Source organism: Onychomys torridus, chromosome 12, assembly GCF_903995425.1.
Source record: "Onychomys torridus chromosome 12, mOncTor1.1, whole genome shotgun sequence".
In the NCBI taxonomy this organism is placed as follows: domain Eukaryota; kingdom Metazoa; phylum Chordata; class Mammalia; order Rodentia; family Cricetidae; genus Onychomys; species Onychomys torridus.
This window is the reverse complement of record NC_050454.1, coordinates 7,461,949-7,479,237: the sequence shown is the minus strand read 5'-3', so window position 1 is coordinate 7,479,237 and position 17,289 is coordinate 7,461,949. Positions and strand designations below refer to the sequence as shown.

Here is a 17,289-nt window from a genome sequence, read left to right as displayed (position 1 = left end):
CTTCATCTAAAACGTTTTAAATAGATGACTAACTGGTTGGTTGTATAAAGAATGGAGTGTACGGAAGAAGAACAAAGGCATCATGAAAATATTGCAGAAAAGTCAGTCAATCAACAATACGGTGTGGTTTGTAGTAGGATGAGTTACGATAGAAAAAAATATAGGTGGAGTCATATGAAAGAAGTGACAGATTGATGAAAAGAGAAAGGAAAGAGAAAGTGACTTTGCTCAGTGGCTCTTCTTTTTTCTTTTATATCTTCTTACTTGGTGTCTGAATGTAGCTATGAGAGGGCAACTTTCCCAGTTGGGTCCCTCTTTCCACCACCTGGGTTGTAGGAATTGAGCTCAGTCTTGAGGGCTCATGCCTTTACCCACTGGATCATCTCACCAGCACAGCTCAGAGGCTCTTGACCCTCAACCATATTTCAGGATCTTAGTGAGGTGGAGTCAGAGGAGCTGAAAGGTTTTACAAAGACAAACAGATTCTCAGAGCTCAAACAGCTTCCCCAAGGGCACCTAGCAAATCACAGACACACTTGAATCTCTGCATCAGGTATGTTATGTTTCTAGAGTTAGTCTACATTTACACTTTTGCTCTCCATTTTTAAAGTAAAGACAATAATAGTAATGGCATTATCCATGAACCATGGCAAGTAACAAAAGATGTTCAGACAGAAAACAAGCACGGGGAGTCCTGGTGGTATAGAAGCGGCATATATGTTGTTCACTTTGTTTCCTGTTTCAGTATATGCTTGGGTCTTCTGCAATTATACCAAAACCACAACTGAAAAATATGTCAGAACTGACTTGGAGTCCTCCAGAACAAATTGAGTAGTAGAGAACACAGGGACCAGGTCTCCATCCAGTAACTGAGTGGGAACTTGCTGCTAGCTGCCCTCTGACTCTTATAATGTTGATAACTAAAGAAATACTAAGAAAGAACACAAGTCCTTTCTGGACCAAAGTTTAATCACAAATGGAAACGAGAATGCCTGTAATCAAATATACACCTTCTAATGCAAAAGCTTCAATTGGAATCCCCAAAACAAGGAACAGTTGGTACTTCCTCATCTACCGTCTATTGACTGTATGACATCTAGTTTCTGACTCATTCAAGAGAGCATCTGCTGCCTTTTGTTGATAACAGAAACTTTCAAACATATTATCTCTTGAGATCTCTATAACAAGTCTTCCAGGAAGGCATAACCAGTATCTTCTTCATTTTTCTGATAAGAATATATCCTAGTGGGTTTACATCCATGGGAACTGAAATCAGGATCATAGTCATAGCAACACTGATCACTACATCCAAACACAAAAGTAGGGTACACATCCATTAGTTGCTTGTTTTTTGATGCAGTATAGTTTTCACTAAGGATCCCATTCTACCACCCGGTATTAATTCGCTGGGTGTTTTTTAAAGTATTGCTTACAGCAGTAACAACAGCAAAAGAAAAGTTGGCATGGTGACTCACATTTAAAATCCCAACACTTGAGAAGCTAAGACAGGAGGATTGCCATGAGTGAGTTTTATGCTAGCCTGGGATGTACAGTAAGTTTTAGATCATCCTGTGATGCTGAGAGAGATTGTGTCTCAAAGGAAAAACACTGCATATACAATTGTACAGTCACTTTGGTGAAAAGTTGAATAGTTATTCAAATGTTAAAGATGAAGTCTTCATGGCCCAGCTATTCTCTTTCTTGGTAAATAACCAAGAGCAATAAGAGTGCATGTCTATATGGAAGCTTACACAAATGCACATAGCAGCATTGTTCTTCATTGCCACAAAGCAGAGACAACTCTCTTGTCTCTCCATGACAGATGGATAAACAGTAGAACATTATCTGCTAATAAAACGTTGTGCAGCTTGGATTTATCTCAGAGACTTTTCATTAAGTGAAAAAATTCTATTATATAAACCTATCATAAAAGCCACATACAGTATAATTCCATTTATAAAAAGACGCTGAATAGGCAAATCTATCGAGATGTAAATTGAATTAAATTAGGTTAGTTATTGATAAGGGTAGGGAGAAAAAGGAGTAAAGAAGGTTTCTTACAGTGATGGGATGTTCTAAAATTAGATTGTGGTGGGAACTGTAAGACCAATATTGTCTGATTTTATTGTTTATAACACATGGCATCTTTGGGAAAAAATACATAATGTCTTTAGTAGATGAATGATGGTATAGAATCACACAGGCCTGTCAGGAGAAAGAGCAATGGGCCTGACAAGAGCATGGTGCTCTTCTTTTATTGACTGTGTGTCCATGGCTGAGTCACTGAACCTCTACAAGTTTGTACTTCCTCATCAGGACAATGCCGTGTTTCACAATTGTGTCCTAAGAATCAAGCATTTTTGAACTGAAAAACAATTATGGTATTTGCCATTTTGATAATTAGTGTATAGAAAAGAATGTGAATATCTCTGACACATGGTAAAGAAATATTACATATGTTTATTGCAATGGAGAAAGAAATTCAGGAGGGCTGACAGATGAAGGAAAAAGTAGTCATTTGTTTAACGCATACATAATCAATTCCTACAGAAATTGAAATGTTGACAGTTGGCTGAGCATACTCTGCAGTCTGATTTTGTCTACATGGTACAAAAACAACAAACCAAACAACCAGCCAAACAAAAACAAAACAAGCCAGAAAACTGCCTGTTTACAAGTACAAATAAATCAGGTAAGCATATAAGTAGTTTAGAGACCAAATACCACAAATTAGCAAATGCTGATGAACATAAATGAGGACTCACTGACTGTAATTTCTAAGTGTTTGCTTAGTTAATTATTTAATTTAATTACTTTATGACTTACCTATCAAATAGTCATAGTTGTAGTACCGAAAAATCAATAGCTCTGTTCCTCACAGAACACCTAACTTAGTAGTCTGCCAAGATAATCACATGAAGAATGAAATAATTTCTGGACTAGGTAGGACATTCTTAGCAGGGTAGCTTACAGGAAGGAATGGTTGTTAATGCTTAAACACCTGTGATCACCACTGCACCGGGTTCACCATCCTGATTTAACCATTCAGCTCTCACTCTTTCCTACTCCTGAAAATTAAGTCAGTCTTTATTTTTAATGATAAGTAAAATAGAAGTGTGATCTATTAGTACAACAAGTAAATTATTTTCAGTGAGAAAATTAGCACCAATGTTATTCTGCCTCCTAAAGATAGCACCAGCAGGCTTTATGCCCATAAGCATACCGAAGTACTAAGTGGACTCAGTGGGTTTTAAAAAGAACACCTGCATGGGGAAAGAAGAAAAAGGAAGTGATCTCAAAGTTGTGTGGTAAGGAATGGGGGGAGGGAATAGAAGAAGTGGTAAGGGGAGGGATCGATTGAGGTGGGTGATCACTTTCAAAATACATTGTGTAAAATTCTCAAAGAACTAATTAAAATGTTAAAGAGAACACAAAGCTAGTAGGGAATGTAGTGTGGAATATGGAGGTGCTGGAGGGGAGGAAGCAGGGGTTGAATTTGGTCCAAACACCTTATGTGTGTTTATGAAATTCTCAAACAATAAATTTAAAATAGAAAATGGTGGGGGGAATGGGGGTATCCTGCCAAAGGTTTTATGTAATTTCATGTAATTTTTTGCATGTGTGCCTCTGTGGTGGGCTATTAACACAGCTGGGAAGAGAGAAAGGGACCATTGGAAGCATGGATTTGCCCATTTCTACAGGATTAATACTTGGAAAGAAGGCAATTTCAAAATGATAACAACTTAATAACTGGATCAAAAAAAATGTCTGAAAAATTAACAACTGGAACAAAGCAGTATTTTTCCAACTCCAGAAAACAGCTGGTAAAGATTTATAAAGTCTTCTGATTTACAATAACCATTTCAAAGAAGGATTATTTATATGAAAAAAACTGACTACCACATCAGCAAATATAAATGTCGACTATTTCCTTAATGGCTTTATAGTATGGTACTTTACTTTCTTAATGAATATTTGCATTTTTCCATGTTCCCAGTTTTAAACATCTTAGGAGAACCAGGTGTGAAAACATCTTTCTTTGCTTCTCGTCTTACAGGAAGATTCATTTCAAGGTTCAAAGGAAGTATTCTGGTGACATCTTTGCAACAAAGAAGAAGGTGCCCTCCACACGGCTGTCTTACTCATCCATCACGTTCTTCTCTATGTGTGGCTCATCACGACCTGAAGGCACTAGCTAGGACTGTGTTCGTTAATGTTTGACAACTTGAGGAGTTAAAAAGAAACTCGTCTTACTGTTGTTTTTTACTTTAATTTTAACTTAAAATAAAATTTATCCTGGGTGGACAAATTGTTATGTTCTTTCTTAAATACCCAAACTTCCATTCAATTATTAGTATTTTTTAAATCCAGAGTGTACTTTATACTTGTGGAATTTCTTTTTAGTGCAAAAAACTCCTTGCATTGTGATGCCATTAATTTTCGCCATGCATCTATACTTTCTTAATTTTCACTTGTCATATAGACTATAGCATTTTTAATTTTTTATTGTTTTATGTGGATGGGTGTTCTGCCTGCATGTATGTCTGCACCACATGTCTGCCTGGTGCCCACCAAGTCCAGAAGAGAACATTGGATTCCTAGAACCGGAATTACAGAATGTTGTGTGTTGGCGTGTGTGTAGTGTGCTGGGAACTGAACCCAGGTCCTCTGGAAGAGCAACCAGTGCTCTTAACTGCAGGGCCATCTCTCCAGCCCTAGTTCATAATATTTTGATGCCCCACTAATGACTTCCAAATCTTTACATTGTCAAATATATCAAATTTTTTTTTAGCTTTAGTGATATATTTAGGAAAGCTTTGTTTTAACCAATCCCAAATTCATAAAATGTTTGATTCTAGTAAAATTTGAAATTTATGTCTTCACATTTGAATTTTTAATGCAATTGAGTTTAGATTTGATATAAGCTTTAAGAAAGAAATTTTATTTGAATAAAATTATCAAAATATATCTTTTACCACTGACTGAATATTAACCAGGGGCTCTACTAACCACTTTTGGGATCCCTGTTTTGACTTAGTTTGGGCCTCTGAAGTATTCTTACCCACTCAAGAATTCATCAAAAAACACGTTTATTTTAAAATTAAGCATTTCTACACATTTTATGCCAAATGGGTTAATTAATGATTGCCACGGCCATATCTGATGGGAACAGCAGAAATCATAAAGCCAGCACAGCTGCTTGACAAAAATCCAGCAAAGCTGGGCCACATGATGGCTGCCATGCCACCTTTGGTTTTAATCTCCACCTGTTAAATACTTGGGGGATTTTTAATATTTGCACAACTTGGGGATAATGGATTGATAGGAAATTTTTTATGAAGCATTTATGCCTTCTCTCAGGAATGCTGCTGCTAAGCCTCCCCAGGAAAGTCCTAAGCATACTAGCACTCCCATTTTTAGGGAGATATTCTTATCTACTTGAAGGTCTTCCTTACGCCTTGGAAGTTGTGACACATATAAAGAAGCCAGAGTTCTCTTTATGAGGCTATGAGACATTCTTGAAACATCTGTCCCTGTACTTACACAGGAACAAGATATTCAAAACAAAGTAAACTCAAAAATCTCAACACAATTCTGTGGGCTAGAAGAGTTGGCCACAGTTCAGATTGCAAGCCTCTTCCCAATATACACACAGGCAATTACATGACATATACAGCAACAAAGTTAGATTAGCTGAAGTTATCTCTGTCCTATACAAAGTGAACAAAGAAAGAATTGAGAGATGATAAAAGAAGGAGATATCAGGACCTCCTTTTCTTAGAAAAGTTAGCTCAGGCAGAGCCACTATGGTGTCATATGACCAAGGAACAACAGAATGCCAGGATTAGACATATAGACAAATTACATAAAGATATAAACATTGTGTTATGTCAGAATTTGAATAATAACTGCAGCAGCTTTGGTATAAGGATTTTTTTGGGGGGCAGTCTGACCATTAAGAGTTAATAATACACTGCTTGAGACGTAGCAATATGCCTGGGCCGGCTTAGAAATTTTATTTTGGTCTAGCATCCTTGAAGTAACCAGAGCTTCCAGCCTAAGAACAAGCTGTCATATGTCTATAGATTCTTAAAAATTGGGTTTTGGGTTAATGGGTAAACATGATAACTCTGTTTATCAATGATGTCAAAACTTGAGGAAAATTTATTGGAAATAATAACTGTTCTGTCATAGTTTATTGGTGATGAGCAAATGGAAGTGAGACACATGTCCAAAAAAATGATATGATCTATGTTTTGGAACATCATGAATGTATCCCTGCTTACTAAATTCTGTATAAATAAAGAAGCACTTCAGCTGCTAGTCAGTCAGGCTGCAAGATTCTCACCACCACTATGACCTGGCTTAGTCCTCCTCCCCTGACAACTCCTTACATCCTCTGCAGGGATCTGCTCCCTGCCAGGGATGGCTCCAGGCAAAAGAAGAATACAATACCCAAGTGTTCCCTAGTCCAATTTTCTATATAATATTAGCACAAATATTTAATAACTTGGATGGATGATACCAGACCCCTGCTCAAATCCTTCAGTATATTCTCACTACATTAATGGAAACTGTCAGAACATCTATCATATTCCCTGAACCCTGGATACTTGCTTTTCAACCCACATCTTTTACTCCCTCCAATCACTGAAGCTCCAGTAACATCAGCAGAATGAGCCTATGCCTCAAGGCATCCCTTGATACTCACTGGCCTACTCCTATTCTTTGTGTATTGCATACAGAAGATCTTTATCATCCTTCAACTCTTAATAGAAAAATGGCATCATCCTAAATAAATCCCTCTTTCATGGCTACCAGACAAGGAAAGTATGATTACAGCTGACGTTCCAACTAGATGATGCTCTGTGAATGATCACCGTGAGATTTTTATAAATTTTTTGTTTACTTCATTCCTTCAGTCTCAACCTACCCCCCAAACTAACACCAGAGAAAATTCCTGCTCTATTAACCAGCACAAATAAGCAGAATTTCGACCTCATAATCACACAGTATAAATGAGTGGATGGATGAATAAATGAATCAGCAGATCAATGCAAAATGCCTCATTTGTTTTCCCACTTCCATTATCCAAAGCTTTGCATGAAAGAGGTGCCCTAAAAGCACCTAGTGAACAGGGATTTATGTTTCATCATGAAGTTCCAGCCTCCCTAGAATTGGGGAGGAAGAAATACTAAAGGGGAGGGTTCACAGACTGGGATGCACAGATATTTGGTCTATTTCTATTAATAATAAGACAATATAATAAACAAAATAAAAAGGATACTTATGTGGAAAAAAGGGTATTACATGCTTTAAAAATGAATAAATGGTCTACTGAGTTCTTCAGACTCCAGAGGGTTTATGTTTGACCTGATACTGGGGTTTCACTTTGTGAAGCTTTTCTGTAAGTAAAGCAGCCCACTTGTGAATGGATAGATGATAATCTCTCCAGCCCAATTTTTTTTTGTTCACCTGCCAAGTCCAGGTCACAGTTATTCTAGCTGTTTTGTTGCCACACATAAAAAAATGACAGTTTCTGAGAAGCATAAACTATTCCAATTCCATCAGAAATAACCTAGAACTTGGAGTGAAACCACAATGAAGTTTCGAAATTCACACCCAATCACTGCCAAAGTCTGCAGAGAGAAACTGGCATTTTTAGAATGAAAAGAATTTTCTAGAACTGTACCCTTACTGGGAACAAAAAAAAAAAATGTTTCTGGGCTGCATGTTAAACGTCACTTATGAAGTTCCTAACATCTTGGAGGAGGAACAGAGCCTACAGTAGTTGGGTAAAGAGGAAAAGCCATGCACTGTGGTTAGCTTCTATGGGGTGGCCCTGAAGGAGACCAAATGACTAATCCCAGAGCACCCTTGTGGCATCCTGAGGCTAACAGTCCAAGCCCCACCTCCACACAAATCCATAGGCTTCATACTGAGACATTATTCATGTATTCAACTGCAAATATGTTCTTGCTCAGAACTTCCATCCTTTAGGAAATGTTCACACACTTGAAAGCATTAACTCCAATCTGAGTAAAAAAAAACAAAAACAAAAACAGAAATATGCTGTGTATGTCTTAAGAAGTACTATGCAAACAATTTGTAGAAGAATTTGCATTATAAATACACATCTAGCTCAACATCCCTAATCATCAGGGAAATGCAAATCAAAATGACTCTGAGATACCACCTTACACCTGTCAGAATGGCTAAGATCAAAAACAGTGAAGACAGCTTATGCTGGAGAGGATATGGAGCAGGGGAAACTCTCCTCCACAGCTGGTGGGAATGTTTGCATTTTTAAAGACTGTGGGACTTTGAAAGTTGGGAGTGTGCTTTATATTGAGATATTGATATTAATATGAAATATTGGGAAACAGGAAAATAAAGGTTATACTTTAACTGTGAAAAATAAATAAATAAATAAATAAATAAATACACATCTATATTCTATTTGTTCATTGGTAGGGAATTACTTTTCAAATGTGTTTTCTAGGTCTTCAATTATTGACAGGTACCTTTGGTTGGCATATTTTAAAAATAAAATATCTTAATCCAAAGAATTCAGTGCGAGCATGGTACATTTAAATGCTATGCAAGTTAAACAGGAATATTGTTTTACTCCTCACTAACTGTAGTGAACTTGGAATAATTATTTACTGAACCTGCAGTATGGGTAAAGACAGAAGGAAATATCCCTCTGGTCCAACAGTATTGATTTATATAACATTATATACACTGTAGTTCAGTTAATGTTATTTCCTGTATCTTCCTTTCTTTGAATAACACACACACACACACACACACACACACACACACACACACACAGCATAGTGTTGTTATGTATTCAGACTATTGAAAGAGATATAAAGTCATGTTTATCTTAATATGATCCCTCTTTCCTTCAACGATTAAACATTTCAATATCATATAACGTCTTATGGTTCTTGCTGCCATCATCAGTTATCCCTTCATTTTGGATGAGATGAACTTTTTCAATAACATGGTATTTAAAGTATAGAGGTAGGATAATGAAGCCTTTGCTTTAGTGAAACAACTAAGAACAATAGCTTTGTCTTCTCTTGTTCCCTGAAAGCCCCTTAAGCATCTCTTTGACATTATATGTAATGAGAGGGAGGGATTCCTCCAACACTTCCATTTACTAATTATCCCATTGCCATTTCCAAGTTTTCAACTCTTCTCCAGACAAAGCTACATTCTGTGTCTAGACCTCAGTAGAAACTGAGTTCATACTCAACCTTCATCAACACATCACCTCTAGCAAAGATCGCCCAGCACTAACGGTAAGCAGTAGCAGTTTGCTTTTGCCTCTAAAACATGAACATGCAAAAGATGATCCAGGGTCCTACGCTGTCTCCTGCTGTCATCTCTTCCATTATGAGTGCCAAGGCCATGTGAAGCTCTAGGGACTGTCAATCTCTGCTGTTTATTTCCTTCAGAGGCAAAGTGTTCCTGACTGACAAAGCCTTTTCACTGAAGATGAGGATTGCTCTCACAACTTGGGCACAGGGGTTGGGAGGGGGGTTACACAATGTCAGGGAACTCCTGTAGCATCTACCAGATAAATAGCCACCCATCATTTTAATGCAAGAAAAAAAATAAGAAAGTTTCAAAGAAAAAAAAAATCTGTTCAAAAAGGAAACCATTCAATGCAAAGCTTTGGGTAAATTTGAATATTTGGGTATAGTTAAAATGGTTCCTGAAATCTGAGAAAGCATGATGGTAGATTTATATCAAACTAGTTATGTTAGTAAAAGAGCATCCTCGTATCTCTATTCTTTAATCTGAGTTTTCATCTCTCTCACTTTCAATCTTCCTTTTCCTTCTCCTTCATTCTTTTCCCTCTCTTCTCCTTTATCTTCCTTTATCTTGAGTGAACAGTGAAAAATTCTGGAGAGCCACTTAAAATCAGACCAGGGATGTCAAAATATCCTGCCTAAGAGAAATTCAATTTTCTCTTGGAGACCAAATAAATCAAGAGTCCAAAGAAAATTAGAAATTAGAAGGGCAAAATTAATGTTTTCTCTTGGAACAAAAAAGCAAAACTCAGTTCATTAATCAGCATTTGAACAGCCTGAAATCCCAGAGAATCCAGAGAAAAACATACATGCATTTAAAACCTATGTGTTGATGTGTCTGAGCCATAAGCAAGTCTGTAGTGAACAATTAAAAATTTTCTTTTCCAAGTAAAAAAAGATAAATGAAACTACCTAGAGTAATAGTCAGTCATAGATGTGAGCCACTTGGGAATAATAATCTGTATATCTATGTTGCTTGAAAACACAGTAAGGTTTTATTGGCTATAAGTTAACTTGTGTGCACATCGGAATCAAAGCACAACTATAACAAATTAATAAATAGTAATATGGATATAGGAAAGTTACAAGTGGCTAATGGGCACTTGGGTTTCCTGTGTCCTCCGAGGTATGTGCAGTCTCTCTACTGCCTCTCAAGCAGGGAGGCAAAGCAAGGCAATCCTAACATCTGCTCTTAGGGGTCTGTACAGCAGAAACTTGGAGGTATTGGTTGTGGTTCCTTTTTTGTTCACGTAACTATTTTCTATGTCTTTCAAAAACAAAGTGCAAGAATCGTGTTGCTACTTTGGGTGTAAATCTATTTTATTCCCTGAAGAATTTAATCAGCTAAACTGAAAAGAAAAAAAAATGTTGAAACATAGAATGAACATCCATCGGCAGAAGTAAGCCTGGCAGAGCTGCCACTGAAGCAAAGCCTGGGAACTTCCAAATGGATTGCAATGGGGAAAAACTTAGACTGCAGAAAGAGGAGAGGAGATGGAAGCCATGGTGATTCCAAGGGCACAATCATTCCTATGATCTCAGCCTTCCCATCTACAACCACAGGCACTTATGAACATCCTCCGGCAACTGTAGTTTCTTCCAACCAACATGGCCATAGGAGGGAAGAATCAGGTCATTTTTCCAAACACAAAATTATCACCAGGACACAGAAGCTCTTTATTTGCAGAGTGAGCACCAAACCAATAAATTGTGGCACACAATTCTCCTCTAAGCCTACATAATACTCACCCATAGGAAGTAAAAGCAACTGAAAAATAAGTAGCTGAGTGTTTCAAAACACAAATGCAGCCTGGATATAAAGGAGTGGTGAGATCTGCTCTCAGAAGCAGGCTTTAATGATGGGGTGAAAGTCTGTAACTCCAGATGACCTTTAGGACTAAGAATAAAATGGAATGATATTCTTCATACATTCTCCAAATGTTTGAACAAAATTGCATAGAAACGAAGTGTTCAGTATGAGCAGCCGTGGGCAACAGAGACAGGACTGAATGTCACAAGTATATCTGAATGTGGAGTGTTTCAAAAATGCATATTCAAATAAAATGAGGCCATTGAGTCTGTCAACAAATTGGATTCTTGTGAAAAGCTGGAAGAATCATTACAGAGAATTAAGAATATAATATATCTGGGTTAATTTTTGGTGCATGATGATTCTGTTATTTACTTGCAGCTTTTTAAAAAATAATTTATCAAAATAATAATTTTCAATGTAAAAGTATTATATGTCCCTACAGAAAGGAAACAGAATTTTAAAGCATAATTATTTGAGAATTTTGGACAGTATATTAATATTATATTTACCTCCAAGTCCTCTCCATAACTTCTCTCAGAACCATCCTATCTCTCTACCAAACCCTGACTTCATGCTATCTTTGTTTTTGTTTGTTAACAACTCATTGGCTCCAGTTTTGCTGCGCATATACTTGTAGGTGTGGAGGAGCCATCCACTGTCTTGTGGTTGCCCTACAAGGAGTCTTGAAGAACTGACTCTCCCAGATACATCAACTGAACATAGCTCCTCAGTTAAAGGTACAGGACTCATGAAGCCCTTTTCTCTCCATGTTAGAAAGTTGACTGGCTTGATCTTGTGCAGGCAGCCATAGCTGCTATGTCTGTGCATACAGTGATCCTGTCATGTGCCAAGAACTGCTGTGGAATAATCCTTTTGTGCCCTGTGTGAATATATGTTGCTGTGATTGGTTTTATAAAAAATATATAAAAAAAAAAAAATAACCTGAATGGCCAATATCTGACCAAGATCAAGCTAGGCAGGAAAGCAAAACTGAGAAGGATGGGATGGGGAAAGGTAGAGTCAGAGGAGTTGCCAGGTAGACAGAGAGTGAATTGGACACACAAAATGGGATAGAGGTAAAAGCCATGAGCCTCAGGGCAGCACATAGATTAATAGACATGGGTTAAGTTGTAAGAGCTAGTTAGAAACAAGCCTGAGCTATTGGTTGAACATTTATAACTTATATTAAGACTCCAAGTCATTATTTGAGAAGCAGCTGCCAGTTATTTGGGAGCAGGCAGTCTGGACAGGAACTTCTGCCTACAACAGACACTAAAACAAAACTTTTTAAAAGCACACAATCCAGTTCCCAATATATCTTTTCAGTTTAGGTTCTTTGTATTTTATTTAAAACAGTCTCATGTAGCACAGGCTAGTCTCCAATCTCAGAGTTGCTGTGTAGCCAAGGATGACCTTGAACTTCAGATCTCTTTACCCCTACCTCCAAGTGGTAGGATCACAGGGGTGATCCACCATGATCAGTTTATGTGGCATAGGGGATGCAATTCAGGACTTCATGATTGCTAGGTAAGTACTGTACTCACTGGGCTGATTCTCTAGCCTCATCAGCATGGCTTCGCACTAGATTCTTGGATGCTTTGCACTACAGTATTCTCAGCTCAGAAGTCTTCCCCATTACAACCATGAATACACACAGCTGTGGATACCCACACATAATAGGGTCATCCAATTTTCTGCCATGGATAGAGGACAGTCACAGACCTCATCCTTTCCTGATGTGCCAATGACTGTCAATAGCTGCTGGAAGAGGGCACATCATTTTCTCTAATAGTTCAGCTGGAAGACTAAATGGAAAAATTAGGGGAAAAGAAAGGGGATACCAGAGAGCAACAGAAGGTGACTATAATCATAATATATCATTAATATGTATGAAACTATAAGTCAATAAAGAAAAATCTTTTAAAGTATTCCTCAGTGCATTCTATAAGGTTTTAGAATTTCTCTGTGTTCCTCTGGTACCGTATCTAGTGCTTACATACTTTTATTTTTTTTTTTGATCTTTGAAAATATACCTTGAAAGAAGGATCACCCCATTTTCACATTGAAATCAATCATATAAAAATGACCAAACAATAAGTCATTGCTATAATTGTTATTAAAGGCTGATTAATTAAATATATATCTTATGTATGCCAATGATAAATAGTATTCTTTAACTAAAATAAGGAGGAATGTAGAAGTCATGGCTCAGCAGGCAGAGACAGTGGTGTGTGGACCGAGTTTGATCCTCAGATCCTTGGAGACAACTGATTCAGAGAAGTGTCCTTTGACCTTTATATACCTGTCCTGTGATGGGTATGTACACACACATACACACACACACACACACACACACACACACACACACACACACACACAGGGGGTGCAGGGGGAGAGAGAGAAAGTGGCAGGGAGAGAGTAGTAACTTGGTTGGGACCATGGTGGATCAGAATCCCTGCCACTGGAGTCAGAGATTGTTGTGTGCCATCAGGTGGGTGCTAGGAACCTCTGGAAGAGAAGTCAGTAATTTTAACTGCTGAGGGATCTCTCCAGCCTGCGTTTCTCTGTTCTAAAGGTAAGAAAGGGTGCAGTGACAAGAAGTGGCAATGCAAGTTCTTAACAGCGGCAAACAGCTCACAGTATGAAACTCTCAGAACTTGAAACAATGTCTCAACCACTAGGAAACCACAGTTTCCACCTTTTTATTTCATATTGAGTAATTCATACTGTACAAATCAACAGACCATACATTTCAACAAAGCTTAATAAACAGAATGTGTCTTGGGAATGGGGGCCGTTAGAGCACTTGCTAGAAAACAAGAAAACCTGAGTTCAAATCTCTACAGGAAAAGCCAGGCATAGCCATACCCCCTGGGAACCTGGTGCTAAGAGGTAGAGACTGGTATATCCCCAGGAGCATCATCGTGAGCTACTTGCTACACTTCAGCCAACTTCTGGGTCCTTTAGGATCTCCATTACAAGTCTGTATACCCTCTTCCATGGGCATAGGTATGAATCTAGCCCTTCATGTGAGTCACAGTTATCTGTATTGACTTTGAAGCAAGAAGCACATCTAGACACATTGTGTGTGCCCACCCATTTGGGGGCAATAATGCATTGCCTATTTTTTAATAGGACCTACATAGAAAATAATTTTGATCTGGCAAAATGTTCAAGTTCACCATTCTGAACACTTTTTTCATTTCCTCTCCAAACTTGGAATCAGAGGGTCCAACCCAATACTTACTCCTACTCTGAGGTAGCTTTAGCAGTTCCGCTTTCTGTCCTGTAGCCAATGGGAAACAAAGCAAAGCAGAGTGATGAGACTGACATTTTTCTTTTGAATTCCTGTAAGCAGGAACTCCCTCCCGCTAATAGTGGGAATGCCGAGAAGGTTAACAAGAAAATAAGGGAATGCTGAGGTTTGAAGTGATTTTCCTTTGGAAGAACATGGTCCAGAGGGAAGGGAAAAGATGTAACTGCTTAAGTAGACAGCACAGACACCTGAGCAGGCAGTTCCTCAGTAGTGAGTGACTCCCTCGCAATGGTGTCCCATCACTCTTCCCATCACAGCCCTCTCTCTACATCATTTATATTCTAGTAGAGCCCAAGCGAACCGTATTTAATACAACTAACAGGAGTCTTAGGAACTGAAGAATGAGCAGAGAGTGCAGCTATGCTGAACACTAGCTGTGCAGACTTAATTCATTTAACCACATGGGACTCAAATTTCTGTTGGAAAAGCTGGAGCTACAACAGCCATGATCTGGTATGCGAGCCAAGTAACACTGAGCATGCAAACTGGCAATTGCTTTTAAGGACATTCTAAAATGACCACATTTAATTATGTTGTCACTAGCATAATTATCCAAGCTTTAATCCATTAATAGCAAGTATATTTGGTTTTTATTATTATTATTATTATTATTATTATTATTATTATTACTTGGATGAAAATGTTTCTTTCCCATTTTTTGAAGGTATGAGGAAAGCAGAGTTCACCTATCAGAACATCACATCTTGAAGTCAGAATTTTGTGCCTTGAAGCCAGTCCACTGCACAGGAACCTCATTGTAGGACAGTAAACTTTGGGTCTAGAGCACCAAATCCCTGATTTGTGTCCTAGGAATATAGATGGAGTCCTCTAGAGTGCTCAGGATATTTCTCCTTTGTTGCTTATGTTAGTGTGCACTTCCAATATCAGGAGAAACTGGAGCACAGAGAGCATTATGGGAGACCAACAAGTTTGCCAACATCCCCATCCCTGTCAAAGGTGATGCCTTTATGTAAAGAGGTAGACTGATTCCCCAAGATCGCCATGATCTCTTTTATCCCCAGAGCCAGTCGCCCCTTTCATCTTTGTCAACAACGCTTCCTTTTTGTTCCCCTTCCTCCAATGAGGAAGTGCGGCACAGACGCAGACACAATACACCTCTTCATAAGGACAGCATGAGTATGTGCCAGATGGGCTGAGGGGATTACAACATGTTTCCTCTCCCATGGTGACTCAATGGGGCTGGTATGAGAACTCATCTTATTCAAGAAGGCAGCTTCCCCTGACAGAATTATGAGTCAGAGTTCCTGGGGAGAAAGTGCACTTATCAACAACCTTTGGGGGGAAGGGGATATTTGGGTGAATACAGTAAAGGTCATTCAGGAAGGCAGTGCTGCCAGGATTATTGGGCAGGCAGCGGACCTCCCAAACTTTTGGAGGCTTTGATCTCTCAGCAGCACTAGCAGGTCATCTCTCAGTTTAGCTTCCAGGTGTGGCACTTGACACTCTAATGGGAATTATTAGTGTAGATTTAAAGAGTGCCAACAGGAAACTGTCCAGTTTGAAAAGAGGGCTTCTGAACAGATATTTATTCATCTATTTAACATGTGTGTACTGAGCACCTACTGTGTCTCTGTATTAATCATCATTCCAAGTGTTTGGGAAAACCAAACAAAATGAATAAATCTATGCCTTCAAGTACCTTAAAATCAGAGAGGGAGTAACGACAAAGGGAAAGAAGAATTAGACAGGGAATGAGGAGAGGGAAGAAGGTTGGAAGGAAGGAAAAAGATGGGAGGAAAGGATAAGAAGGAGGGGTTCAATGGCAAATAACAGAAAAGAGGTACAATGCAGAGCATTGATAGAATATTAGGAGATGATGGGAAATGTTGAAGCAATGCTAATGGGGTGGAGGGGAGTGACTGGCAGGGCTATTTTAATTAGAAATGGTCAAGGAAAGCCTCTGTGAGAAGATAACATTCAGTCAGTACTAAGTCAAGTGAAAATAAATTATAGTCCGAGATTTTCATCATCATATTTAAGAATCTATACACCAATTCCTTTCTGATCAAATGAGACAAGTACCCAATAGATGCTGGTAGATTAATGTGGCCCAGCTGTGTGCTAGCACATCCCAGTTGAATACTAGGCCTGGTTAAAACACAGCCTTTCCTCTGTGAAGTCCCAAAGGGCCCACAAGTTTAGATATTATCTGTTCTTTCAGCTGTACTCTGTCCTAGTTACACCCCGTCTTTAGAGTTATTTTTGGTTTCTAATACAATGCTCTAAGTGGCATAGAAAAACTGAAATGCACCCAGCAACGATGATCAGGATGGTAGGAGGGCTGAAATTCATGCCAAGTGAAGAAGAGTTGAAGGTACATATTGCAGAACTCTGGGGTCATGGTTACATAATACTGATTTAACATTTCCAAAGAGTTCTCACAGAGAATAGCCATTAAAGCAGTGATAGTCAAAGCATAGCCCATGGTGTTCACAGGAATTATACACAGGGATCTTTATTAAAATTAGGAACCCTAGGGTCCCTGTATGAAAAACCAAAGAACCTGTGCTTTAGGTATTTTCTTTTTCATTCATGAGGCTAAATTAAAGAAATATATGGAAATGATAGAGACTAATTTCAGCCCTATGTGAAAGAAGTTTTATAAAAATTTGATGAATCAAAAAATAAAACAGCCTGCAATTATAGGTTCACTAGATAGAGCAAACCTGGGTGACGATGAGAAGTAATTGAGAGATGAGAGGAGACATCAAAAGATGAGCTTTTGAATACCCAACCTATTCTACATTGGATCCAGGACCATGGTGACTAAATCTGTGAATCAAACTCAATAAAGATCTTGGTAGGGTCCTCTT

General features: G+C 38.3%; 1 protein-coding gene across 5 annotated transcripts in view; it reads right to left on the bottom strand.

The window, feature by feature from the left end:
- Window positions 1–17,289, bottom strand: part of LOC118593803 (interleukin 1 receptor accessory protein) — a 148,645-nt gene that overhangs the window by 86,907 nt on the left and 44,449 nt on the right. The gene's annotated exons all lie outside the window — the stretch shown is intronic.